This window comes from Mesoplodon bidens (assembly GCF_964165515.1).
Source record: "Mesoplodon bidens genome assembly, chromosome: 5".
Taxonomy (NCBI): domain Eukaryota; kingdom Metazoa; phylum Chordata; class Mammalia; order Artiodactyla; family Ziphiidae; genus Mesoplodon; species Mesoplodon bidens.
Genome location: NC_138161.1, coordinates 49849627 through 49867636, shown reverse-complemented (window position 1 = coordinate 49867636; position 18010 = coordinate 49849627).

The window sequence follows — 18010 nt, the reverse complement described above, 5'->3', positions numbered from 1 at the left end:
TTTTGGAAACAACATAGAAAAACTACACTCGACCCCACCATACTAACTTCCTATGAATAGGGCCAGTGTCCTGAGCCATATGATGGGATTCATGACTATTAAAAATGCTTTTTCAGTCCAAACAGAAGCTTTGGGGTCCCTTTGGGGATAAATCCATTCGTCTTTACCTAACTGAATCTTTAAGAACACATCTTGTAAACTTTCACTTCCAGATGTGGAGCAACTGGTATTGGACTATCCCTTCTGTTATAAACAATAAAATTAGAGATAGTGCATGAGGTAATTGTTTTTAAACATTGGATAATAGGAAACACAATGTTGTGACCCTTGAGAGAGGAGAAATTCATAAAGTGAGCCCCATGATATCCCTGGGTCTCTACCTGGGCACAATTATCCAACCATGACATAGCAAGCTAGAATCCAAGCAGAGCACAATGATCCCGCTGAGCTGAAGAGGCAGAGGTCAGAGTTCAGGAAAGCTGAAGCAATCAGAATCTGCAGGGCAAAGCATCAGAAAGTAAAGCAGGTATGTAGGGGCTAGAGAGAAGGGAGAAACCCAGAAGTTGTGCAGGAGGTTCTCTGTGAATCCTAAGATGCACATGCCCATGGCAAGAGTACCTGAGGCTTGTAGTAATTATACAGAACAGTCACCATAGAGACAAGAACAGAATAAAGATACTAGATACAAAACAGTGCTAGAAGACATGGAAGTTCTGGCCAAGCCAGAGTGGCAAGACCTTGTTATCAAGTTATTAACACAAAAGGCATCTATCTAAGACACCAGAGAAAACTAGAAACATACTTTAGGATAAGGTCCACTCCATGCCCACCCTAACAAGGTCAAAACCAAGCCTTTAAAACATCTTCAGTGAAAGCTGTATTTAGAGGTTGAGACCTGCAAAGGTAGAAGGCCTTGGGAAACATGTTGAGTTTTCCAATAGGTGTCCCCTAGCAAAGCATAACAACAAGCCTACAGAGTGCAAGGTAATCAACCAGTAAATGAGCTGCCTAATAGAAGAAATGGTAACACTTCTCAAAGGAAGACAACAAAAGTACAGAGCCTATACAATGCACCAACAACAACGTGCAGTACACAATTTTAAAAATTACTAGACATAAAAAAGAGTCATGTACCACAGTGTTCATTGCAGCTCTATTTACAATAGCCAGGACATGGAAGCAACCTAAGTGTCCTTGACGGATGAATGGATAAATAAGATGTGGCACATATATACAATGGAATATTACTCAGCCATAAAAAAGAAATGAAATTGAGTTATTTGTAGTGAGGTGGATGGACCTAGAGTCTGTCATACAGAGTGAAGTAAGTCAGAAAGAGAAAAGCAAATACCATATGCTAACACATATATATGGAATCTAAAAAAAAAAAAAAGGTCATTAAGAACCTAGGGGCAGGATGGGAATAAAGACGCAGACCTACTAGAGAATGGATTTGAGGACAGGGGCAGGGGGAAGGGTAAGCTGGGACAAAGTGAGAGAGTGGCATGGACATATATACACTACCAAATGTAAAACCGATAGCTAGTAGGAAGCAGCTGCATAGCACAGGGAGATCAGCTCGGTGCTTTGTGACCACCTAGAGGGCTGGGATAGGGACGGTGGGAGGGAGGGAGACGCAAGAGGGAGGAGACATGGGGATATATGTATATGTATAGCTGATTCACTTTGTTATAAAGCAGAAACTAACACACCATTGTAAAGCAATTATATTCCAATAAAGATGTTTAAAAAATTACTAGACATGCAAAAAACAAAAACAAAAAAAGGCAAAGTGACCCATAGTTAAGGGAAAAACACCAGTCCCAACATTACTGAGATGATGGATTTAGAAGATAAGGGCTTTAAAGCAACTGCTATAAATATGTTCAAAGAATTAAGAAAATAGGGACATCATGAGTTAAAAAGTAGGGACTCTCAGCATAGAAATGTAAACAATAAAAAAGAGCTAAATGGAAATTTTAGAACTGAAAAATTACAATGACAAAAAAAATCGCAGTAGATCAGAGATGAGAGGAAAAAAGTCACTGTTGAATTTGAACGTAGGAAGGCAAATCTATAGAAATTATCCAGGCTAATGAATAGAGAGAAAATAGATTGAAGAAAAATAAACAGATCCTTAGAGACCTGTAGGACAGCAGACAATGGCCTAAATATATGTAATTAGAGACCTGAAGGAGGAGGTGAGAAGTAGGGCAAAATAGACTTTTTTAAGAAATGGCAAAAAGGCAATCTACAGACTGAGAGAAGTTTTTGTAATATCAATACGTATATGACACTGGGCTTATAGCCAGAATATAGTTTAAAATTTTTACAACTCAATAATAATAATACAATCTAATTATTTTTTGATGGGCAGAAGACTTGAACAGACACTTCTCCAAAGAAGATACATGTGTGGCTAATAAGCACAAGAAGAGATGTTAAACATCATAGTTCTAAGGAAATTGCAAATCAAAGCTACGATCAGATACCAATACATATTCATTAGACAGATATCACTCCACATCCTTTTAAAAGGCTGACAATACCCAGTATTGAAGAAGATTGAGAACAGTTGGTTATCTTGCTATTGAGGGTGGAAAATAGTAGAACCACTTTGGAAAACAGTTTGACAGTTTCTTTTAAAGTTAAACATACTTATCATATGAATCAGCTACTCCACTCCCAGGTATTTACCAAAATGAAAAAGAACATATATCCACCCAAAGACTGTTCATAGCAACTTTGTTCATAATAGCCCCAAACTGGGACAACCCAAGTATCCACCAATAGGCTAACAAATTGTGTTATTAACACAGTTAAATACTATTCGGCAATAAAAATATAAATTACTGATAAAGGCAACAATGTGGATGAGTCTCAAAAACCTCATGCTGAGTGAAAGGAACTCAACACAAAAAATATGTATACTGTCTGATTCCATTTATATGAATACTAGAAGAGGAAAAACTAATCTATAATGATAAAAATGAGATCAATGGTTGCCTGGAGCAGTAGTTGGAAGCAGAGATTGACTGCAAAGGATGTACGAGGGAGCTTTCTGGTGTGAGGAAATGTGCTATATCTTGACTATGATGATGGTGATGTGAGTGTATACATTTACTGAACTGTACACTTAAAATATATGTATTTTATTATATGTAAATTATACCTCACAAGGTTGACTTTTAAAAGAATATTTGCATAACTCTTTAAATTAGAAGGCTTATTTTCATCATCATCCTGTAATGAGTCATTTAACAATAAATTTTATAAGGAACAAGCTCTTTTTGAATCATACACAAGCACCTCAAATGAATGTCTAACCATTCGTTTTTGTTAAATGTGTGTGGCTGGAGAGACAGAAGCCCGTAAAACTAAGAAAGCTCCTGCCCATCATCTCTGATTCTAAGCTGCAGAAGAAACTGTAACTTCAGTACTCATCTTTCTAAGCATCCTCAGTAAGTATTTGTTGACCGGTTCCTAAAGTGAGTGTCTGGATTTATTTTATAAACAAGTTCCACCATCTAAAATCTTGGCTGCTGCAGAGTTTAGGGGAACATTTCCTACAAAATCTGTGCCAGTCTCATAACAGAGGTAAATAGTCAGAGTCTGCATAGTGAACCAGTTCTACTGCTGGTCAGATAGGCTGTCCTAATCACCCTCCTCAAGGACCCTCTTATAGGACCCTCTTACAGAATTTTTTGCACAAGGACCTTCTTATACACTTTTTTGAAAACATAGGCAATAGGGAAGTTGGACTTTCCTTTTCTTGAAATTTTCCTATTTGTAGTGGGAAATTGAGGGACAAGAGAGAGGTGTCATAAACTAAGGGCACTGCTAGCCTGTGCAGTGACCATGTGTGTTAAAACAAGTGCCTCAGTTTACTGGGAAACCTCTCTTACTGATTTGGAGCCTTAATAAAAATAACAGGATGTTCACTTTAGCAGCACATATACTATAATTGGAACAATACGGAGAAGATTCACATGGCCCCCGCACCAGGATGATGCACAAATACATGTAGTCTTCCATATTTTTATATATGAAGTCTAAAAAAAACCCCAAACTCATAGAAAAAGAGAACAGATTTGTGGTTACCAGAGGCAAAGTGGTGGGAGGTAAGAGAATTGGGTGAAGGTGGTCAAAAGTTACAAACCCCCAGTTCTAAGATAAATAAGTACTAAAGGGGGCTTCCCTGGTGGTGCAGTGGTTGAGAATCTGCCTGCCAATGCAGGGGACACGAGTTCGAGCCCTGGTCTGGGAGGATCCCACATGCCGCGGCGCAATTAGGCCTCTGAGCCACAACTACTGAGCCTGCGCGTCTGGAGCTTGTGCTCCGCAGCAAGAGAGGCGGCGATAGTGAGAGGCCCGCGCACCGCAATGAAGAGTGGCCCCCATTCGCCGCAACTAGAGAAAGGCCTCGCACAGAAATGAAGACCCAACACAGCAAAAATAAATTAATTAATTAATAAACTCCTACCCCCAACATCTAAAAAAATAAAAATAAAAATAATAAGTACTAAGGATGCAATGTACAACATGATGACTATAGTTAACACTGCTGTATGATATATTTTAAAGCTGCTAAGAGTGTAGATCTCAAAAGTTCTGATCTCAAGAGAAACCAAAAATTTTTTCACTATATGAGGTGATGGATGTTAACTAAACTTACTGTGATAATCATTTCCCAATATACGTATGTCTTAGTCAGTATACTGTACGCTCCAAACTTATGTAGTGCTGTATACCAATTATACCCCAATAAAACTGAAACCAAAAAAGAAAGAACAGCAGGAAATGTGTAAAATTTCACTACAAGCTCAAACCCTGTGTTACCTACTGTATTAGTTTTCTATTGCTGCATAACAAATTACCACAAACTTAGAAGCTTATACCACCTCCCATTTATTATCTCACAGTTCCACAGGTCAGAAGTCTGGGTGGGCTTGGCTGTGTTCTCTGCATGGAGTATCACAAAGACAAACTCAAGTGTCGACTGAGATGAGCTCTTACCTGAGGCTCTGGGGAAGAGCTGCTTCCAAGCTTATTCAGGTTGTTGGCAGAATTCATGTCCTTGGGCATGTAGAACTGAGATCCCATTTTCTTTCTGGCTATCTAGAAACTATCTGGATTTCTTGGCTCATGGGCGCCTTCCTCCATCTTCAAAGCCAATAATTGTGGGTTGAATCCTTCTTAGACTTAGAATCTCTCCGACTCCCTCTTCTATGACCAGCCACACAAAAACTCCCTGCTTTTAAAGGGCTCAGGTGATTAGATCAGGTGCACCTGGATAGTCTCCCTAGCTTAAGGTCAACTGATTAGCAATCTTAATTACAGCTGAAAAATTACTTTTGCCATGTAAAATAATATAATCACAGGAGTAACACCAGGGGTAGAGGTCATGGGCATCTAGAATTCTGTCTACCATCCTGATGCTTCATCTGTCCAGCACCACTGACCTTCATTGTATCCCTAGTGATACCATTAACCCAAACATTGTAAAGTTGTCTTTAAAAACAAATGCTGCTAGTCAGTGACTCCAAGTCCACTTTCCAGGTTACAGTAATTAAGACTGGGATACCATAAAAATATCATATTTAAAGTTGTAGGAACTGAGTTTAAATTCCAAGAGTTCAGAGAAGAGAGAAGTCAGTATGAACTGGGGAAAGCTTCATAAAGGAAGTGGCAGCCAAGCAGAGCTTTCAAGAATGCACATAATTTGGGGAGGCAAGAGCATGACTACAGACAGGAATAAAAAGTGCATCTATTGAGCAGTGAGGAGACCCACCTGATAGCTTGTTGGGGAATAACGGAAGGTAAGGTTAAACAGTTGAGGGAAGCTAAAGTAAGATGGCTTTGTGAACCAGGACAAGAGTGTGCACTTGATTCAACGAGAAATACTGAGCCTTTGAAACCCTTTTAGGTTTCTGTAGGAGTATGCTACACGGTTGGAAATTTTTGGATTGGTGAGAAAAATGAGATTACAGAAAGAATAATTAGAAAGCTATGGGGGACACAAATTTCTTACCTATTAGAGACACACACTGACATTCTATGATGAGTGGGTTGGGCTTTAACATATTCCAGAAAGAAAATAAGGGGGAAGAATGGCAAAATGTTTATAATTGATGAAGCTTTATGCCAGGTACATGAGCATTCAGTATAATATTCTCTCTACTTTTGAGTATGTTTGAATTTTTCCATAATAAAATGGGGTTTTTTAAAAGCCAATTGTAGTAATCTGGGAAAACCTAGACATGGGTGGTGACAGGAAAAATAGAAAGAAAAAAAAAAGACTGACTAATTCAGCATACATTTGACCTTGATAACAGATTTGATATACAACTTCAGCTGAGGGAAGAAACAAAACTGACTGACTTCTATAGCCTTGGAAATAGAATAATGTCATAAAAGAGAACCTGTCAACTGTCTATAAATTCCTGAACTTTAAACAATGTACCTCATTGGACTGTATGATTGGAATGTATATGGAAATTAATAAACTATGTAAGTTAAATTTCTGTCTATGGATCTCTTACTCTGTCTAGTGCACCACATGAAAAACCTGGACAGATTTTCATCAAATTTAGAGGGTCTGTTTGTAAAATTCTACCTATCTAATATAGCCCCATTTGCTCTATACAAAAAATCATTTTGTGGGACCCTAGGTGTGTCTCATTCATTTATTTTTATTCTTAAGGTAATATAGTATATTATTTTTCGGTTTTCTACAAGTTGAGTCCAGGAATTTACCTTTTTAAAAAGTTTTCTAGGGACTTCCCTGGCGGTCCAGTGGCTAAGACTGCACTCCCAATGCAGGGGGCCTGGGTTTGATCCCTGGTCAGGGAACTAGATCCCACATGCTGCAACTAAGAGTTCATATGCCACAACTAAAGATCCCACACACCACAACAAAGATCCCATACGCTGCAACGAAGATCCCACATGCTGCAACTAAGACCTGGCACAGCCAAGTTAATTAATTAATTAATTTTAAAATAGATAAATAAAAAATAAAAAGTTTTCCAGGAACCTGGAAAGATTTGAGTAGAAGCACCCAAAAGGTTCAAATCCTTGCTTGTTTTCCCAAGTGATATATTTAAAATTTTTTTAGATAGACATAAGAAGTTACACCAGACAAAATTGCTATCCTGAAGATTAATAATTCTCATTTCCATAAATGTAAGAGCCTAAAAAGGACAATTTTTTGACAATTTTAAAGTAATTCTGGAAGGAATACTCCTTAGGAGCAGAAAGGGAGAGAGAGATTTTTTTTTAAAATGAATGAAAGTGATATCTAATGTAAAAAACATTTGGAGCCGATTTGGAAAGAGAGCCAATTTGGAAAGAGACAGGTCTCTTGGGCAGGCTCCCACTGAGATGACTGCCCAAACTAAAGAAACTTAAGTCCACAGAGAGAGGAGCAGTTCACTTGCAGAGCGGTGAGTCCCCAGAGGCTTCCAGGAAAGCCAGTCAGGAGGGACTCCACACTCTCATACAAGTACTTGAAACTAAAATCCTGCCTGAGAGACATTGGCTGCAAATACAGAGAGAAGGTCATGTGAATTAAGATACCACGAACTGAGAAAATAAATAGCAATTTCAAGCTTAAGCCCCAAATCAATTAAGCTAAGGAATCTAGTAGTATTTCACAGTCTGAAATGTGTCCCTATTGTCAACCCCAAAGATACTAAGCTGTTGCAAAAGGAAGTACATGCTGGATCTAATTACCACGTCCACAGAACTACTGAAATCTTTATTCAGATTGATAGGCAGAATCCTTTTCACTTAAAAAAGTAATATCTAGGCCTAAAAAAAGTATATTTTAATGGAACTTGGCAAAATGGATCAATATTTATTGTCTGAAACTGTGGATTTCCTTGATACTTTTCACTTCCAAGCTTCTGCAGTTTCCAGTAAGTGCTTACACTGGTGTTATCATTACAAGGTCAGATGGTCTAAAATGCAGGCATTTCATCTGTGATCATGTTGCTTCCCACATGGGCAACTCTAGATAGTGTGATCCAAGGTGAAGAGTAGCAGGTTTATTCATATGTGTGCCAGAGAGTAAAATGACTAATGATCATCAGAGGAGATTTGTTATAAGTTTCAAGCAATTAAAGCTCTTTAAATCATTACGGTAATTTTTAAAATTTTATCTCAATAATTATTTTATTGTTTCTATTAAGGTTTATCAATGGTAAATGAGTCTCCTGGTCAATGCCAGGTGTTACAGGTAATAAATGAAATGGAGATGACATAGCATACATTAAATCAAAAATTATGTATAAGAGATACTCATAGATTCTGAAGACAGACTACAGGATTGTTCAAAAAGAAGTGGTCATCTTAATCACTTTGAGAGAAATAATGTAGCAGAAAAGATTATAAAGGCTCTTTCCCTAGGGGTTAAATGGTACCCCCCCGAAAAAAGATATAGTCATGTCCCAATCCTCAGAACCTGTCAATGTGATCTCAATTGGAAAAAGGGTCTTAGCGCATGTAATTAAGAATCTCAAAATGAGGTCATCGTGGATTATCTAGGTGGGCAATAAGTCCAATGACAAGTGTCCTTATAAGAGACACAACAGTGGAGGGACTTCCCCGGTGGTCCAGTGGTTAAGACTCAGGGCTTCCACTGCCGGGGTGCAGGTTCCATCCCACATTATGCACAGTGCCGCCTAAAAGAGAAAAAAAGAGACACACAGTGGAAAACACAGGGAGAGGAGGAGAAGGCCATATGAAAATGGAGACAGAGATTGGAGTTATAATGCTACAAGCCAAGGGATGCCTGGGGCTGCCAGAAACTGAAAGAGGCAAAGAAGGATTCTCCCCTATAGCATTTGGAGAGAGCACGGTTCTGACACACCTTGATTTCAGATGGCTGGCCTCCAGAACTGTAAGAGAATAAATTTCTCTGTTTTAGGCCACCAAGTTGGTGGTAATTTGTTACATAGTCCTAGGAAACTAGGACTAAAACCTGTGGATTAAAAGCCAGATGACCTTAGAAAAGTGTTTTCTGAGAGAAAAAAAAAAAAACAGCTTAGGTGACTCATGATCTCTCCTTCACAGCTAGTTTCTATAACACAGGATCAAACATGTCTGCCACATAGCAGGCATTCATCAGTTTTCTGCCTCATCCCCATGGGCATTCCAGCAACCCATTCTGTTACTACCATATAGCTACCGCCCAGCCACAGGTACTCTCCAAAGTCTGCATTTCCTAATTAATTTAGACTAAACTGTGTACTAGAATCATCTTCACATGTACCTGTTGGAAGCCCTAAAAACCCTGGAGATTCTGATTCAGGGCATCTGGGGTGGAGCCAGCTTGGACTAGCTGTCTAGCTACTCTACCCCAAAATCTTCTTGGGCTGATAGGCAAGGGGAATAGTGTGATGGAGGGAGCAGGGGGCAAGGGGTTGGAGGAAAAAGGACACACATAGGAAAGCAAGACACACTGAGAGAAATCTCCACTTAGTCCTCCTGGAAATGTGCCACCCATGCAATGTTTCTGAGTCTGCAAAGGTAAAGTGAGGGGACTGAGAAGACAAAGTAAAACCAGACTTGGTGTATAGCTGAAGATAAGTCTTCTGGGATTAAATCATAAACTCCATGTGAATGATAAAGTGTTTATACATTGAGGTATAAAATATACTGCGAAAATATAAATTAAAAAGGAAGTCATGAAATTAAATTCAATTTAAGAAGTATTTATTGAACATCTCCTATGTGTCAGATACTGTGCTAGGTGTGGAGCCTCTGATGAAGAATAAGATGGCCATTCGCCTCCTCTCAAGGACAAGTCCAGGGCACTAGCAGGCAAACCAAAAACCCAGTAGTCTGGTTCTAACTAATGTAAAACCTTGTACCCAGGCCTGATCTCAGAGAAACAAACAAGAACTTAGTCATTGAAGTTGATTTCTTCCTGGAGTCGTGTTCAATACAGAACTGATGTTATCAGAAAATGAAAGTCGGTGGTACTGAGTTTAAGAAGTTGACATTTACTAAAGGTTAGAGGAATTTGAGGAAATTCTCCACTCCTGATTAAGTAAGAATATAGAAAGGATATTAAATGCGACTGATTTGATTAACAAATAGAGCTGAAGATTTGGTCTCTGACACTTGAGGGAATTCCTTAGTGAAACACCAAACTACATTATTAGAATTAATCCTTTGCACAGAAGGACTACCTGATTTTTTTTTAAAAAGAGTGCCAGCTATGCCACTTTTCATTAGCATATCATTCATATCATTGTTATATGGCTGAGTTAAGTTAGAACCATGATAGTCATTAACTCATTAGTACTTTATAGTATATCTCTGGGTTGAAACACCACTTCCCCCAAAACCAATGATCCCAACCAGGATTGGCATACATTCATTCACTCATTTAACCAGTATTTTATAAGTTCTTACTCTCTGCTAGGCACTCTGCTCGGCACTGATGTTGCAGCAATGAGCTTGTAGTCTTGGCTTCTATGGGGGTCATTCTTTTTTTTTTCTTTTTTTTAATAAATGTATTTATTTTATTTATTTACTTTTGGCTGCTTTGGTTCTTTGTTGCTGTGCACGGCTTTCTCTAGTTGTGGTGAGCGGGGGCTACTCTTTGATGCAGTGCGCAGGTTTCTCATTGTGGTGGCTTCTCTTGTTGCGGAGCACAGTCTCTAGGCATGCAGCTTCAGTAGTTGTGGCACGCGGGCTTAGTAGTTGTGGCTCGCGGGCTCTAGAGCGCAGGCTCAGTAGTTGTGGCACATGGGCTTTGTTGCTCCGTGGCATGTGGGATCTTCCCGGACCAGGGCTCGAACCCGTGTCCCCTGCATTGGCAGGCGGGTTCTCAACCACTGCACCACCAGGGAAGCCCTATGGGGGTCATTCTTTAAGGAACATTCCATCAAGAATCACCCTCTATACCCACACAGCAGATATTCGCTAATCAATTACATACCCTCTCCTGCCAAACCCCTAGACTGCCTGAAGATCTTTCTCAACGTGCTACTCATGAGAATATTACCAGTTAGAGGTAGAACACAAGATGAAACTTACTGGCCATCCAAATGTTAACCAAGCTACAATGAATCACTTGTGGTTTCTCCTAGAATACTATTGCCTTGGTTCATGTCATTTTCTGTTTCATTCACCTCCCTCTCCACTTGTATGAACATTCAAATTGACTCTTCTGAAGATACAGCTCAAATGCTCTACCTTAAAGTCTCCCTAGTGCTCCCCTTTCAGATATAAAGTCTTCGTCTTCAGAATCTTTATATTTCTTCCTCTTCTTTTCTAATATAGTACATGCCATGTCTCCCACATATGTATCTTAAGGATGAGAAATATGACTTTTATGTCTTTGAATACCTCATACTATCTATCAGACAGCTTTGCGCGCACACGCGCACGTGCACACACACACACACAATCATAATCACATATTTGCTAAGCACTGGTTCAGTTAATTAATTAAGAGAGAATTTGAGATTAAGAGAGAACATATAAGCTCACTTGGGAAAAAGCTCACAGTATATCTGTTCAATGGAATATATCATTTCCACTGTTCTGGTAATCAGGTTGCATTTGCAATACAAACTGCTCTTGAGATTTCATTTATATGAGAGAAGAAAAATTATATTTGATGTACAGAAATAGAACTACAGTACATTTTTTAAAATAAATTTATTTATTTTATTTATTTATTTTTGGCTGCACTGGGTCTCCGTTGCTGCACACGGGCTTTCTCTAGTTGCGGCAAGCGGGGGCTACTCTTTGTTGTGGTGCGCAGGTTTCTCACTGTGGTGGCTTCTCTTGTTGCGGAGCACGGGCTCTAGGCATGCAGGCTTCAGTAGTTGTGGCTCACGGGCTCTAGAGCACAGGCTCAGTAGTTGTGGCACAGGGGCTTTGTTGCTCCGCGGCATGTAGAATCTTCCCAGACCAGGGCTCAAACCCGTGTCCCCTGCACTGGCAGGCTGATTCTTAACCACTGCGCCACCAGGGAAGCCCTACAGTACATTCTCAACCTGTGAGTCATGGGCCCCTGGTGGCTGTGAAACCCCTGATATCGTAAACAGCATTTGTGCGTATATGCACACCAGATTCTCAAAAGAGTTTACAGGAACTACAATACATGGGCAGTGATTGACTGATGTTGACAGATGTTGATGTGTTTATTCTCACTTGTCAAAATGTCATGTTGGGAAACGGAGGGACCCCATTTACTGCTCTTCCCAGGTTTACATCTCTCGGAATGATCCTGGTAATCTCCAAATTGTTTTTTCTATGTTCAGTGCTCCCACAAAATAAAGTATGAAAAATACAGTCATAAACATAAAGACATCTTTCTTAGCACATAAACTTCTATAGATCAACAATAGCTTTTAAACTTCCATGATATTTTCAGAACCTAGTAAATCTCTACTAACGAACTTGGCAAAGAGTTTTTTTTATGTTAAATCTTATATAACTTCAGGAAACTCATTCTCAAAAAAACCCAAATTAATATATATTGGCTAATTTAAAGGATTTAGATTAGTAATTAATAGCATTTTTCAACCTTGGGAAACATAAATAAGGGAATAGGAAAAGAAAATGCATATCCTTAAGAAGAATAGTATTACTGAATTAATGTTTATTTAAAGCCATGCGTGAGTTTTTCCATGAGTGTGAATGGATAGATTCACATCACAGCCATACTTTCAGATACCAAATAACTATAACTAACTTTTGTCCACAAGACACACTGGGTCAAACAATGTGATTGGTCCAAAGGTCATCTTTTTTTCAAAGGATTTAAGCACTTAGCTACAAAGATGATTAGTCAGTAAATTGCATAGGAGACTTCTCATTTAAGAGAAAAAGAGGAAGGTTGAGGAAGATGGCGGAAGAGTAAGACGTGGAGATCACCTTCCTCCCCACAGATACATCAGAAATACATCTACACGTGGAACTGCTCCTATAGAACACCTACTGAATGCTGGCAGAAGACCTCAGACCTCCCAAATGGCAAGAAACTCCCCACGTACCTGGGTAGGGCAAAAGAAAAAATAAAAAGCAGAGACAAAAGAATAGGGACGGGACCTGCACCAGTGGGAGGGAGCTGTGAAGGAGGAAAGGTTGCCACACACTAGGAAGCCCCTTCGCGGGCGGAGACTGCGGGTGGCGGACGGGGGAAGCTTCGGAGCCACGGAGGAGAGCGTAGCCACCAGGGTGCGGCGGGCAAAGTGGAGAGATTCCCGCACAGAGGATCACTGCCGACCAGCACTCACCAGCCCGAGAGGCTTGTCTGCTCCCCGGCCGGGGCCAGCGGGGGCTGGGAGCTGAGGCTCCGGCTTCAGAGGTCAGATCCCAGGGAGAGGACTGAGGTTGGCTGCGTGAACACAGCCTGAAGGGGGCCAGTGTGCCACAGCTAGCCGGGAGGGAGTCCGGAGAAAAGGTCTGGAGTTGCCGAAGAGGCAAGAGACCTTTTCTTCCCTCTTTGTTTCCTGGTGCGCGAGGAGAGGGGATTAAGAGCGCTGCTTAAAGGAGCTGCAGAGACAGGCGCGAGCCGCAGCTAACAGCGTGGACCCCAGAGACGGGCATGAGACGCTAAGGCTGCTGCCGGCGCCACCAAGAAACCTGTGAGCAAGCACAGGTCACTCTCCACACCTCCCCTCCCCGGACCGTGTGCAGCCGCCACTGCCAGGGTCCCGTGATCCAGGGACAACATCCCCCGGAGAATGCACGGTGCGCCTCAGGCTGGTGCAATGTCACACTGGCCTCTGCCGCCGCAGGCTCGCCCCGCATCCGTACTCCTCCCGCCCCCCGGCCTGAGTGAGCCAGAGTCCCCGAAGCAGCTGCTCCTTTAACCCCGTCCCGTCTAAGCGAAGAACAGACGCCCTCCAGCGACCTACACGCAGAGGCGGGGCCAAATCCAAAGCTGAGACCCGGGAGCTGTGAGAACAAAGAAGAGAAAGGGAAATCCCTCCCAGCAGCCTCAGAAGCAGCGGATTAAAGCTCCACAATCAACCTGATGTACCCTGCATCTGTGGAATACATGAATAGACAACGAATCATCCCAAATTGAGGAGATAGACTTTGAGAGCAAGATTTATGATTTTTTCCACGTTTCCTCTTTTTGTGAGTCTGTATGTGTATGCTTCTGTGTGAGATTTTATCTGTATAGCTTTGCTTCCAACATTTGTCCTAGAGTTATATCTGTCCGTTTTTTTGTTTGTTTTTTGGGGGGTTTTTTTCTTTAAAAAATTTTTTTTCTGAATTCTTTTTTATTTTAATAACTTTATCTTACTTTACTTTATTTTATTTCATCTTCTTTCTTTTCTTTCCTTCCGTCCCTCCTTCCTTCCTCCCTCCCTCCCTTCTTTCTTTCCTTCTTTCTTTCTTTCTTTTTTTCTTTCTCCCTTTTCTCCCTTTTATTCTGAGCCGTGTAGATGAAAGGCTCTTGGGGCTGAAGCCAGGAGTCAGTGTTGTGGCTCTGAGGTGGGAGAGCCAACTTCAGGACACTGGTCCACAAAAGACCACCAAGCTCCACATAATTTCAAATGGCAAAAATCTCCCAGAGATCTCCATCTCAACACCAACACTCAGCTTCAGTCAACGACCAGCAAGCTACAGTGCTGGACACCCTATGCCAAACAACTAGCAAGACAGGAACATAATCCCACCCATTAGCAGAGAGGCTGCCTAAAATCATAATAAGGCCACAGACACCCCAAAACACACCACCAGACGTGGACCTGCCCACCAGAAAGACAAGATCCAGCCTCATCCACCAGAACACAAGCACTAGTCCCCTCCACCAGGAAACCTACACAACCCACTGAACCAAACTTAGCCACTGGGGACAGACACCAAAGACAAGGGGAACTACGAACCTGCAGCCTGCAAAAAGGAGACCCCAAACACAGTAAGATAAGCAAAATGAGAAGGCAGAAAAACACACAGCAGATGAATGAGGAAGGTAACAACCCACCAGACCTAACAAATGAAGAGGAAATAGGCAGTCTACCTGAAAAAGAATTCAGAATAATGATAGTAAAGATGATCCAAAATCTTGGAAATAGAATACATAAAATGCAAGAAACATTTAACAATGACTAGAAGAACTAAAGAGGAAACAAGCAATGATGAACAACAAAATAAGTGAAATTAAAAATACTCTAGAAGGGATCAATAGCAGAATAACTGAGTCAGAAGAATGGATAAGTGAGCTGGAAGATAAAATAGTGGAAATAACTACTGCAGAGCAGAATAAAGAAAAAAGAATGAAAAGAACTGAGGACAGTCTCAGAGACCTCTGGGACAACAATAAACACACCAACATTAGAATTACAGGGGTCCCAGAATAAGAAGAGAAAAAGAAAGGGATTGAGAAAATATTTGAAGAGATTATAGTTGAAAACTTCACTAATACAGGAAAGGACATAGTTAATCAAGTCCAGGAAGCACAGAGAGTCCCATACAGGATAAATCCAAGGAGAAACACGCCAAGACACATATTAATCAAACTATCAAAAATTAAATACAAAGAAAACGTATTAAAACCAGCAAGGGAAAAACAACAAATAACATACAAGGGAATCCCCATCAGGATAACAGCTGATCTCTCAGCAGAAACTCTGCAAGCCAGAAGGGACTGGCAGGACATATTTAAAGTGATAAAGGAGAAAAACCTACAACCAAGATTACTCTACCCAGCAAGGATCTCATTCAGATTTGATGGAGAAATTAAAACCTTTACAGACAAGCAAAAGCTGAGAGAGTTCAGCACCACCAAACCAGCTTTACAACAAATGCTAAAGGAACTTCTCTAGGCAAGAAACACAAGAGAAGGAAAAGACCTACAGTAACAAACCCAAAACAATTAAGAAAATGGGAATGGGAACATACATATCGATAATTACCTTAAATGTAAATGGATTGAATGCTCCACCAAAAGACACAGACTGGCTGAATGGATTAAAAAACCACACCCGTATATATGCTGTATACAAGAGACCCACTTCAGACCTACGGACACATACAGACTGAAAGTGACAGGATGGAAAAAGATATTCCATGCAAATGGAAATCAAAAGAAAGCTGGAGTAGCAATTCTCATATCAGACACAATAGACTCCAAAATAAAGACTATTAGAAGAGACAAAGAAGGACACTACATAATGATCAAGGGATCCATCCAAGAAGAAGATATAACAATTGTAAATATTTATGCACCCAACATAGGAGCACCTCAATATATAAGGCAAATGCTAACAGTCATAAAAAGGGAAATCAACAGGAACACAATCATAGTAGGGAACTTTAACACCCCACTTTAACCAATGGACACATCATCCAAAATGAAAATAAATAAGGAAACACAAGCTTTAAATCATACATTAAACAAGATGGACTTAATTGATAATTACAGGACATTCCATCCAAAAACAACAGAATACACAGTTTTCTCAAGTGCTCATGGAACATTCTCCAGGATAGATCATATCTTGGGTCACAAATCAAGCCTTGGTACATTTAAGAAAATTGAAATTGTATCAAGTATCTTTTCTGACCACAATGCTATGAAACTAGATATCAATTACAGGAAACAATCTGTAAAAAATACAAATACATGGAGGCTAAACAATACACTACTTAATAACGAAGTGATCACTGAAGAAATCAAAGAGGAAATCAAAAAATACCTAGAAACAAATGACAATGGAGACACGATGACCCAAAACCTACGGGAGACAGGATAAGCAGTTCTAAGAGGGAAGTTTATACCAATATAATCCTACCTTAAGAAACAGGACACATCTCAAATAAACAACCTAACCTTGCACCTAAAGCAATTAGAGAAAGAAGAACAAAAAATCCCCAAAGTTAGAAGGAAAGAAATCATAAAGATCAGATCAGAAATAAATGAAAAAGAAATGAAGGAAACGATAGCAAAGATCAATAAAACTAAAAGCTGGTTCTTTGAGAAGATAAACAAAACTGATAAACCATTAGCCAGACTCATCAAGAAAAAAAGGGAGAAGACTCAAATCAATAGAATTAGAAATCAAAAAGGAGAAGTAACAACTGACACTGCAGAAATACACAAGATCATGAGAGATTACTACAAGCAACTATATGCCAATAAAATGGACAACCTGGAAGAAATGGACAAATTCTTAGAAATGCACAACCTGCCAAGACTGAACCAGGAAGAAATAGAAAATATGAACAGACCAATCACAAGCACTGAAATTGAAACTGTGATTAAAAATCTTCCAACAAACAAAAGCCCATGACCAGATGGCTTCACTGGGGAATTCTATCAAACATTTAGAGAAGAGCTAACACCTATCCTTCTCAAACTCTTCCAAAATATAGCAGAGGGAGGAACACTCCCAAACTCATTCTATGAGGCCACCATCACCTTGATACCAAAACCAGACAAGGATGTCACAAAGAATGAAAACTACAGGCCAATATCACTGATGAACATGGATGCAAAAATCCTCAACAAAATACTAGCAAACAGAATCCAACAGCACATTAAAAGGATCATACACCATGATCCAGTGGGGTTTATTGCAGGAATGCAAGGATTCTTCAATATACACAAATCAATCAATGTGATACACCATATTAACAAATTAAAGGAGAAAAACCATATGATCATCTCAATAGATGCAGAGAAAGCTTTCGACAAAATTCAACACCCATTTATGATAAAAACCCTGCAGAAAGTAGGCATAGAGGGAACTTTCCTCAACATAATAAAGGCCATATATGACAAACCCACAGCCAACATCGTCCTCAATGGTGAAAAACTGAAACCATTTCCACTAAGATCAGGAACAAGACAAAGTTGCCCACTCTCACCACTCTTATTCAACAAAGTTTTGGAAGTTTTAGCCACAGCAATCAGAGAATAAAAAGAAATAAAAGGAATCCAAATCGGAAAAGAAGTAAAGCTGTCACTGTTTGAAGATTACATGATAGTATACATATAGAATCCTAAAGATGCTACCAGAAAACTACT